General features: G+C 42.5%; 1 pseudogene; it reads right to left on the bottom strand.

Moving 5' to 3' along the window:
• The window catches only part of LOC119308935, a 111,027-nt pseudogene that overhangs the window by 7,597 nt on the left and 91,496 nt on the right, over nucleotides 1–11,934 (bottom strand).

Here is an 11,934-nt window from a genome sequence, read left to right as displayed (position 1 = left end):
CCACGACCCAGCCCTCGCCCACGATCCCCACCCCGGCGCGCTCGCCCCCAACCAGTCGGCCCTCGCCTCCCTCCTGTCCCCTCCGGGTTGTCGTGGGGCCTGCCTCCTCGCCCCTGCACCCTCTGTAAACCCCCCCTCTCTCTGCTAGGGTTCTTTGATTAATTTACTTAGGTTTTAATTTAGTTAGGGCAGTATGTTAATTAGGTTATCTATTTAGTTATGAATTTAGCTAGGTTTCAAAATTAGCTGAATTTATATGCAAATTTGAACTGGACATGTGATATGTGCATATGTCATGTTTTGGACATTTCATGTTTGGAAAATGATCCGAGTGGCCTATGTTATGCCGGAATGTTGATTCATTTCCGTTCCGGTGAATTTCAGGCGCTCGATATGTCCATTTTTTAGCAAAGGTCATGCCGAAATTTCCCGTGAATAAAGGCATGATTTGTGCTACATAGTTGGCATATCGAGTGTTGGCACATAGATTTCTTTTTATGTCATTTCTCATTTATTCATACTTTTAGAAATAAATGAGGACACTTAATCATAGGAAACATGTCGAACAACGAAGAAACTGGGCCTTCTGACCAAGATGCAGACGAGATGGATTATGAGGGTGAACAAGAGTACCTCTACTATTTGACTGCTAAGCAAGGTTTGCAGGTCGGCCTCGATGATGGTACTGACACCGACATCGACACCGACGGCGGCACCAAGACCGGTGGGGAAGGTACCGGCAGGGAAAGGTACCGGCGGGGAAGGTACCAGCCCCGATGCCGCTACCAAAAAGAGGAAGCACAAGAAGTAGAGGATACGAAAACCTAACAAACTAGGGATTGGACGACTTGTGATCACAAAGATGGCACATGGCAAGTTTGAGCCGTTAGAGCCGGAAGAACCTCACAAGTCCTATGGGAACCAAGTAGGATGCATCCTACGGGAATGCGCGAGCATCAACGACGATGACTTAAGGAGTAAAGAACATTTGACGCAGTTGCTCCTAACGAAGTTGCACAAGAGATTCAAGTTCCCCGATCGCGATGATAACATAGAACAACTGTGGGATGATCCGAAGATGAAAAAGATTAACAATCACGCCATGGGCATGTTCAGCAATGATTTGGCCTCCTGGAAAGGGAGGGTGAAACGAGCTATTGAGGCTGATGAACCCTGTCCAAGATTCTGGAGGAAAATCTGACACTTACGGAAGAGGAGTTCGAAAAGTTCAAGGACACTTGCGCTACCGAGGCAGCCAAGGCTAAGGCTGTGAAATTCAAGAGCCTTCAGCAAAGGAACACGGGGAAGCATCGCCTCGGAAGCCGTGGCTACCTAGGTAAAAGGCCCATATGGGATAAGGAGGACGCGGAACGTGAAGCCATGGGTCTCCCAGACCCCTTCGCAAAGTTCACCAACCCCTTGGAGCATGACTTCATTAGGGCCTGCTACAAGTGGGACAAGAAGAAAAAGGTTTTTTACATGGACAAGATCACGAGCAAATTGATTAGACTACTGGAGAAGCAACACCAGCTTGCAACCGAAAGCCCTACTTCTCCGATGAGGCCCAAGTGGGACACCCCTCTCAACCGGGCCTTGAACGAACTTAAGGGAATCCCTGTGGACCAGCGGCCGCAATATGGTCGTGTGCACGGCGCTAGAGACGGTGCCACGTGGAAGATGTTTTACAACGAGGGCGCAGAGGCCAAGAAGCCGAAAAAGAAGTTTAGTCAGGCGGACATAGACGCGAAGGTGAAGCTTGCGGTCGAGAAAAAGGCAGCTGTGGACGCGAAAAAACAGCCGAGGACAAATATGAGTTGCTACAGCAGGCAGTCAATGCAGCTGTAACTGCCTGCAGAAATGATTTCGCTACTAACTTGGTTCCAGTTATCATCAACTGGACGAAGGAAAATCCAAACAAGACGGTCCATGATTTCCCGTTGCCCAGTTTCGTCGGGAGCAACTCCATGAACAACATCATCATCGCACCATCACTTCCTCACACAACCGGGCCTCCTCTCGCAGCTGCTCCCGCTCATAGCAGCCCGTCCTCAGTCTCAGGCGCGCTAGGTGGGCCTTCGTCTTTGGCTGAGCTCGACGCCGTCACGGTAATTACATGTCGCACCAACATATATATATATAATATTCCATTTTTGTTGCCTTTCGGTTGTTTTACGCCACAGACATATGTGTTTGCAGGCGAAAGAAACCCCGTGCACCATACTCTACTTGATCAAAGGCCAGAAGGTGGACGTGGGAAAGGGGATGATAATGGACCCCTTGCAACGCACGTTCCACAACCAGCCGATCCCCGCTAGGCACTTCAGGGTTAGCTTGACCAGTGTGAAATCTGGGCACGAGGATTTGCCTCCTCCAGTACAGCATGTGGGAGCGGACGACGAGACCCCGCCGCGGATTGGAAGCTGCAAGAATTGGGTGCTGCTATGGCCGAAGAATCTTATTCATTTGGAGTCGGCCGAGAGCACACCAATAACTACCACACATCAACAAGCATGTGCGGAGACCACCACCCCGCCTACGCAATTACCAGCTCCTGTAGTGCCGGGTGAGAGCGGCGGACGACATGACGAAGGGGGTGCAATAGTACTGGCTGATGTAATTTCTCCTGTAGAACAGAGAATGGATGATGAGACGGAGGTCGACCCTATGGATTTCATCAATACAAATGCATATGACTGTGACATAGATATGATGAGTGTACCATACGACAAATCGGGCTATCATCTTGCTAATGAGGATATGGATGATATGCCCGGGCAGGGTCGTAGCAGGGATTGCAAAAAGTCTCTCTTCATGAAATCCTCACAGGACACGCCTGAAGATGTCGCCTCAACACAGGCTCAACTAGCCGGGCGTGAGGGTCGTATAGTACTTAGCCCGGGAACACTGGGGCAGGGGTTAAGGAAGGGTCTGGAAGGTGTGCACAAGAAAAATGAGAGGAAGAGATCGGGGAAGGTAATTGCCTCCAAACAAGCCAGAGCACATAGCAGCCAGACGATGCATTCTGAAGAGCGTGTACCCGTAGGTGCGGTCATGTTCCATCTCACGGGCGAGCCGATGCTACCGCCGAAACCGCTGGAGGCACTATCAGGGGATCTCACGAGACTGCACGACCATGTGCTGTCGACTGAGAAAAGCCTACTAGCCTCAAAGGATCCAGGATATCCGACATACGCGGCTCGTTTGCCTGAGGGGAAGTGCTACGTCGACACACGGCCGGCGGAGGTGTTCTTCATGCGGTTTGACCATATCTTTGAGATGTTTCTAACAAGGCGGCTCGATTTTACTATCGTCCGCCTTTTTGCGCTACATATGAGCTCCGTCATGAAGAGTGAAGAAGTCTCGCAAATCTGTGTGGCGGATCCGTACTACATGCACGAGTCTTTCTTGAGTCTCGGCGACTTTGAGCATGAAACTTCTAGGGAGTACCTCCAAAACTTCATGGTACAAAATAAGGACCGGGAAATTGTCCTCGTGCCTTATCATCCAAAGTAAGTCAGTTCTGGACAACCCTTTCGTACATTTCAATCATTCCTTCTCTCTCATATGGGGAATAATTTGAGGTGTCTTTTCCCGCAGCAACGGGCGTGCCGTCCTTATCGTTCTTTACCCGCAAGTCTCCCAGGTCGTGTATTTTGACCCTTCTAGAGACTACGAGAAAAAAGACTACACCCACATAATGAATATTCTAGATGATGCTCTCCAAGGCTTCAGATTTAGAGGTGGCCACGTGCAGATCAGGAAACAAAGGAACAAGAAGATGGGTTTCGCACATAAAACTAACTTCTCCTGCATCCATGTCCCAAAACCAAGCAAGAAGGATGGATTCTACGTCGTCCATCTCATGATTTAGTTCAACACGGATCACCAGAAGCTTCGCATGACAAGCAGAAATGATGATCATATCCACAAGTGGCTAGAATCTCATGGAGAAGCGGATTATAAACTTAGAGATGACTTCTTTCGCATCCAAAGCGACATTGCGACGATCATCATGAAAGAAGTCATCGATGAGAAGGGGATGTTCCACCACGGCCCTATATCGCGAGCTGACGTCCGAACTCGCATAGGCATGCAACATCTAGACCTCACGCCGTTCAAGAAGCTAGGGTTCATTCTTGATGATATGGAACGATGAAACTTCTAGTGATTTATGATGCCGATGATGATGATATGTGTCGGTTGAACTTGTATACTTTTTGTAGCGATGAAACTTTGTGATGTCCACAGTCCCTGCCGAACTTGCATAATGCTACTTTGTTAGTTTGCGTACGATGACATGCGTACCTCTAGTTAATTAATTTGCGTACTGTATGTTGCATCTAGTTGCTAACCCTTTCTTTTTCGGTGTTGCTTTAGTATATTTTGTTGCATATATATGATTATACGTCCTCTTCATGAACATGCATCTCTAACAGGTACCTAGTTTCTTGATGGCGAGATGGAATTGCTATGTCGTGTACAAAGGGAAGGTTCCGGGGATGTACAACGAGTGGCATGAGTGTCAGTCGCAAGTGAATGGGTTCACGGGCGCCAGTCATAAAGGCTTCAAAAGCAGACAAGAAGGAGAAGCTAGTTGCTTGAGGTTCACGCTAGCGCGAGAGAGGACTCATAACTGCCACCTCATGTACTGCATAGTTCCGCTCTCACTCATAGTGATAGCACTTCTTGCGTATACGTTTGTTTAGATGGATGACGTTGTTGTAGTTGTAAGTATTCGAGACTTGCATGTATCGCTATTTTCGAGACGATGACAAGATATCACTTTGTGTTGGATGATGATTATGATGAGACTATTTGTATGTATATGCTATGATTACATTTGTGGTCTCACAGGCATTTGTCTGTGTATCATGATGATATTTCTATGTGCTAAATATTCTTCTATAAAGCCTGTTCAAATACAAAACAAATATGCCAAAAAAAACTACTTAATTAGCAGTAGCGAGTGTATAAAAGTTAGCAGCAGTGCCGCGATAGCAGTAGCGCTTCCAGGCAAAGAGCGCTAGAGCTATTAGTAGTAGCAAGCTCTCACAAACCGATCTGCTGCTACACTTGTGTAGCAGTAGCGCCGGTGAGCACGCGCTACTGCTATGTGTTAGTTGTAGCGCCTTATTAGTAGCGCCTCCCCCCGCGCTACTGATACACCTAAAACCCGCGCTGCTGCTAGCCTTTTCCCTAGTAGTGCCAGGATGGTTAAATGCACCAAATTCATAAACCCTGGCTGATATCCCCAGCAGGGTGTGTGTGCTTGTATCTCCATTTGTATTGGTTGTGGACTTATTTATAAAGGGGGCGGAACCCTTTTTAGGATAAGTCCAACAAGATTGTTTCTGGGCATGTCAACTATGCTCAAGCTATACTTAGTTCCCTTATAAAATTTTGCAGGAACCCTATGAAATAATTTTCAATGAAGTGAAGCTCCAACAACTTTTCATGTGCGCATTGCGTCAACCCCTCCATCAACACTATATCAAATAGCAAAGGTTTCTAAGAAGATTTTGAAGGTTTCCAGTTTTATTCAAATTGTTGTTTGACAAATCAAGTACCTTGAGTGACGTCATTGTATCCTAGTGGGTCCGAAAATTCTCCAAATAACTGGTTCCCACCAAGACTGGGGTATTTGAGACTTGTCACTTTCCAAAACAACCTTGGCACAATTCAGTGGTCTAAACAATCCAAGGACATATCAAGCTTCTCAAGTTTCGTGAGGTTAAGGAAGGGAAGCGATACATTCTGGAAAAAAAGGAAGGGATGAAGCGATTGTGCAGCATTAAGTGAACATTCAGCAAGATTGCTAACACTTAGAGATGGAACAATATTCAAGGTATGCGGCCGGTCAGCTATACTCGAGAGATTTATTCTGCTCAATAAGGTAGCTTCGTGAACCAGATGATGTTCATTGAGTACATTTATGCGGCACACGGGAGCTGTGCTGGCACAAAAACAGATTCTCGTACTACCGTGCATGTAAAAGAAAGCACGATTTATGTGACATGGCAAAAATGCATCAGCAACATGGGAGAAATTCTTGGCGCCATAAACTTCCAAATTAAGCATTAGGTGTAGGAACCATTCAAAGGTTGACATTCTTTAATTTTAGACAGGGACATGGATGTAACTGAATTTCAAAACGTGCCATTAGTTAATTTGTGCTTGATCCACTAGTGAAATATGAATGGTTAATTCGTACATGCAATTGTATACGCGAGGTGGGACTAATTTTGTTATGATCCACTTAAACATAGCTATAATATTCTTCTATAGCAAAAATAATCAACTAAAGGTTCATCTCTAGTACCATTTCGTGGCATGAACCGGTACTAAAGTTGTTGATGGGGCCGCAGCCTGACACCAGCCTGCCACCACCTCTTTAGTACCGGTTCGTGGCATGAACCGGCACTAAAGGTCAGCCACGAATCAATACTAATGGTCGCCGCCTGCCTAGCCGTTCGAACCGACACCAATGGTCACATTAGTGCCGGTTCAGTTAGAAGCCAGGACTAATGTGCTTCACATTAGGCCCTTTTTCTATTAGTATACACACATTCGAAGAAGCAAGCATATTATTATAAAGTAAATAATGTATATAAATAAACGACTGGCAAATTTTAAAAATATGTGCAATCCCGTTTTGAGACTAGAAGCACTATGAGTGAATCTTGTAGTTTGTTTTGAAAGTAGTGGTCAATGTTAGATTCAATTAGTTCTACGTGCTCTCTCCTTTCTGCTTTATTATATGACTCAATTTGAAAATCTCTACAATCAAAGTGGTGGAATAAATTTCATTGTTTTCAAAAATACTTAATTAGTATGTTCTTTTTCTTAAAATGTTGTGTTTACCGATGCATTAGTTACAACGCATGCATGCATGACCAGTAAATAACCAAGAATTTTTACATGCATTGGTGAGTTTCTCTTCATCCTTGCATGTAGTAGTGATTTAATACACTTCAAAATTTAAACATGTGATGAAAAGTAGTAGAACTGAGACTAATAAAATGATTTTTTTTTTATATAGGCCGTATAAACTGAAAAGGAGGATGTAGTAGTAAGTATGGATTGGGAGCGGATTGAATGCAAACAAGAAACAATTGTTTTGAAAAAATGGAGTGGCTATGTGTGATGCATTTTTAAATGAATTTAATAGAGCACTTGTGATTTTTCTTGTATGTAGCTTTCGAATATAGTTCAAGAGAAGCTTCATTCATGATTTTTTAGAGCAGGAAGAAGCATACTTTTCGATTACTTAATGTGAATGAGAATTCCAAAATATAAAAGCCGTACATAATCAAGTCCCTACTCACTCGCATAAAAAAAGGTCGAAGACATGTTTCTTGTCTTTGTCTGACACATCACAACCCATGATCCCCATTTGGTAAAAGAGAGCAGAATATAGTATGGCGCGCAGATGACTTCATAGTTTGGCACTACGTAAAGTAAATACTTCCTCTATAAACTAATATAAAATCTTGTAGATCATTGACCCGCAAAAGAAGATTACATCGAATAGAACTCCAAGAACATCGAGGAGAACATTGTATTGAAGATCAAAGAGCGAGAAAAAGTCATCTGGATACTAGCTATGGACCGGTAGGTCTGTGGTAAACTACTCACACATCATCGAAGGGGCAATGCGGTTGATATATATGCCCTCCGTGATCGAAACCCCTCCGACGGAATGCCGGAAAAGGCCCCAAGATAGGATCTCACGAGAACAGAAGCTTGCGGCAATGAAAAAGTATTTTTGGTGTGCCCTCTCGTCTTTGGGGATTATTTGGGTATTGAATAATTAGGGTTAGAGGAGCCTCAGGAGGGACCACAAGCCTGGAGGGCTCCCCCGATTCAATCATACACTAATCATGCACGCAAATGTGTATGATCAAGATCAGGGACTCACGGGAAGATATCACAACACAAATCTAATAGTAAAATAAGTCATACAAGCATCATATTACAAGCTAGGGGCCTCGAGGTCTCGAATACAAGTGCTCGAACATAAATGAGTCAGCAGAAGTAACAATATCTGAGTATAGATATAAGTTAAACAAGTTGCCGTAAGATGGCTAGCACAAACTGGGATACAGATCGAAAGAGGCGCAAGCCTCCTACCTGGGTTCCTCCTAACTACTCCTGGTCGTCGTCAGCAGCCTGCACGTAGTAGTAGGCACCTCCAGTGTAGTAGGAGTCTGAAGGAAATATGCCCTAGAGGCAATAATAAAGTTATTATTTATTTCCTTATTTCATGATAAATGTTTATTATTCATGCTAGAATTGTATTAACCGGAAACATAATACATGTGTGAATACATAGACAAACATAGTGTCACTAGTATGCCTCTACTTGACTAGCTCGTGAATCAAAGATGGTTAAGTTTCCTATCCATGGACAAAAGAGTTGTCATTTGATTAACGGGATCACATCATTAGGAGAATGATGTGATTGACTTGACCCATTCCGTTAGCTTAGCACTTGATCGTTTAGTATGTTGCTATTGCTCTCTTCATGACTTATACATGTTCCTATGACTATGAGATTATGCAACTCCCGTTTACCGGAAGAACAATTTCTGTGCTACCAAACATCACAACGTAACTGGGTGATTATAAAGGAGCTCTACAGGTGTCTCCGAAGGTACATGTTGAGTTGGCGTATTTCGAGATTAGGATTTGTCACTCCGATTGTCGAAGAGGTATCTCTGGGCCCTCTCGGTAATGCACATCACTATAAGCCTTGCAAGCAATGTAGCTAATGAGTTAGTTATGGAATGATGCATTACATAATGAGTAAAGAGACTTGCCGGTAACGAGATTGAACTAGGTATTCACTACAAGAAATATGTCAACTTATGACCTTCTGTCAGTGACCCTGGAAGAATTGGTCATAGATTTATGACCATATGAGACCAATTGGTCAAAAGCTGTTCGAGGGGCTCCAAACCCTAAACCATTGCGACCATTTTGGTCAGAAAGGTCATAATTTCCTTACATGAAATGGTCATAAAGCTAACAGCGCTAGTCTGCTACCTTATTTCTAGTTGTTAACGACCAATATAGATGGTCATAGCCTTGTAAATTGTGGTGGGTTGCTATGACTAGGCGCCACCTCATCAGTTTTGCCTATGTGTCATGTCCCTGTGGCAGTTTTTGCCCTAGGTTGTGAAGCAACCTATATTTCTGTCATTCCCAAAATTCCCAAAAAAATCTCATAAATTCTTTGGGTCATATCTTCGTCAAATATGTAAAAACCCTCCTTGCCTAGTTCAAAAATAATTCAAAAATATTCATTTTCCTATTTTGTTCAGAGTAACAGTTTGTGAAGAAAGTACCACTTTGGCATGTACAAATAGTATCCATTTTCTATAGTGCTTTCCTATGCCCAAGTAACCATCCTCCACCAAATGCCAGCTCAATCCATTCATTATTTTGAGCCAAGCTTCAACATTCTTATTTACGTCCAGTGTGGTGGTTTGCAAAGCAAGTACCACCTAGGCTCCTCCTTTTGAGCTGAGAATTTGTGAAAACGGTCTTCTTAGTAACTGATCATCCTCAGCCAAAACTCATGCCCATTACCATGTACATTTCCCGTACCGCTAATCAAACACTTGGCTGCTAATTCATGTTTGAGCATCGATTGGTCTCCTCGTGAGAATCTTATGTTGTAATTTTCTTCCTAGCACCAACCTGGGGAGTGCCCAACCCACTAGACATGCCTAGGCCACCCAGAACACATGGCAACGCCATGGTCACGCGGTGACCACGCGGCGGGCATGCGAGTTTACGCGCTCTAGAGTTGGGGCCCTCGGCCACCGCCCAAACCTCGATGTATCGCCACCAAACCATGTATTTATGATTAAATAGGTCCTTATGTAACTAGAAATGATTTTTGGAAAAAATAAATAGCAAACTATGAGGCAGCTGCAGTTCAAATTTGACCCGCTTCCAACTGAATCGGCAGAAATTTGTCTTTTTCACGAGAGGTGGATCAAAAAAATTTACACCAGACCATTTTGTCAATTGTGCATTAAATATGTCCTAGTATTTTACAAAAATGATTTGGTCCAATTTTGCAACAATTATTTGGTAGTTCCTTCACAAAAAAACCTCCTTTCGGGGACTCGAAAAATGGAAAATGGTTTTTTCGTCCAACGAAAATGAAAACTTCCTTAGGCAACATTGTTTGCTATTCCAATATGCACCCTTGTGCACAATATGAGATCATTTGAACAAACTATGCCATGAATGTGGCCATAAGATTGATCATTTGGCTTGAAAGCCATGAATCTTCACACTTGATAGCTCATTTCTGAGAACACTTTTTTAAAATAATTACCGTATTACAAGTTTATTATTTTTCCTGGAAACTTGGTCACATATAATGACACAATGCGAAGGTTTTCCAACTTTTTGATTTTTTTTTGAATTTTTTATGCCCATTTCAAAATGCGGTCAAAACGGCGGGCTTGACCGTTCCTAGCTAGTGGTTGAATCTTGGAATTTTTTTGGTGTTTCTATGATTAAATAGATACTTATGTACCTAGAAATGAGTTTTGGAAAAAATAAAGAGAAAACTATGAGTCAGCTGCAGTTCAAATTTGACCGGCTTCCAGCTGAATCGACGACAATTTGTCTTTTTCATCAGAGGTGGATCAAAACTTTTTTCACCCAACCATTTTGTCAATTGTGCATTAAATATGGCCTAGTATTTTATAAAAATGATTTGGTCCAATTTTTCAACAATTATTTGGTAGTTCCTTCACAAAAAAACCTCATTTCGGGCACTCGGAAAATGAAAAATGGTTTTTTCGTCCAAAGAAAATGAAAACTTCCTTAGGCAACATTGTTTGCCATTCCAATATGCACCCTTGTGCACAATATGAGATCATTTGAACAAACTATGCCATGAATGTGGCCATAAGATTGATCATTTGGCTTGAAAGCCATTGATCTCCACACTTGATAGCTCGTTTCTGAGAACACTTTTTTAAAATAATTGCCGTATTACAAGTTTGTTATTTTTCCTGGAAACTTGTCTACATATAATGACACAATGCGAAGGTTTTCCAATTTTTTGATTTTTTTGAATTTTTTATGCCCGTTTCAAAATGCGGTCAAAACGGCGGGAATGACCGTTCCTAGCTAGTGGTTGAATCTTGGAATTTTTTTGGTGTTTCTATGATTAAATAGATAATTATGTAACTAGAAATGATTTTTGGAAAAAATAAATAGCAAACTATGAGGCAGCTGCAGTTCAAATTTGACCCGCTTCCAGCTGAATCGGCGGCAATTTGTCTTCTTCACGAGAGGTGGATCAAAACTTTTTTCACGCAACCATTTGGTCAATTGTGCATTAAATATGTCCTAGTATTTTAGAAAAATGATTTGTTCCAATTTTGCAACAATTATTTGGTAGTTCCTTCACAAAAAAACCTCCTTTCGGGCACTCAGAAAATGAAAAACGGTTTTTTCGTCCAAAGAAAATGAAAACTTCCTTAGGCAACATTGTTTTCCATTCTAATATGCACCCTTGTGCACAATATGAGATCATTTGAACAAACTATGCCATGAATGTGGCCATAAGATTGATCATTTGGCTTGAAAGCCATGAATCTTCACGCTTGATAGCTCGTTTCTGAGAACACTTTTTTATAATAATTGCCGTATTACAAGTTTGTTATTTTTCCTGGGAACTTGGCCACATATAATGACACAATGCGAAGGTTTCCCTTTTTTTTGATTTTTTTTGAATTTTTTATTCCTGTTTCAAAATGTGGTCAAAACGGCGGGAATGACCGTTCCTAGCTAGTGGTTGAATCTTGGAATTTTTTTGGTGTTTCTTTGATTAAATAGATACTTATGTACCTAGAAATTATTTTTTGAAAAAATAAAGAGCAAACTATGAGGTAGCTGCAGTTC

Source organism: Triticum dicoccoides, chromosome 5B, assembly GCF_002162155.2.
Source record: "Triticum dicoccoides isolate Atlit2015 ecotype Zavitan chromosome 5B, WEW_v2.0, whole genome shotgun sequence".
NCBI classification, from domain to species: Eukaryota; Viridiplantae; Streptophyta; class Magnoliopsida; order Poales; family Poaceae; genus Triticum; species Triticum dicoccoides.
This window is presented reverse-complemented; position numbering and strand designations above follow the sequence as displayed.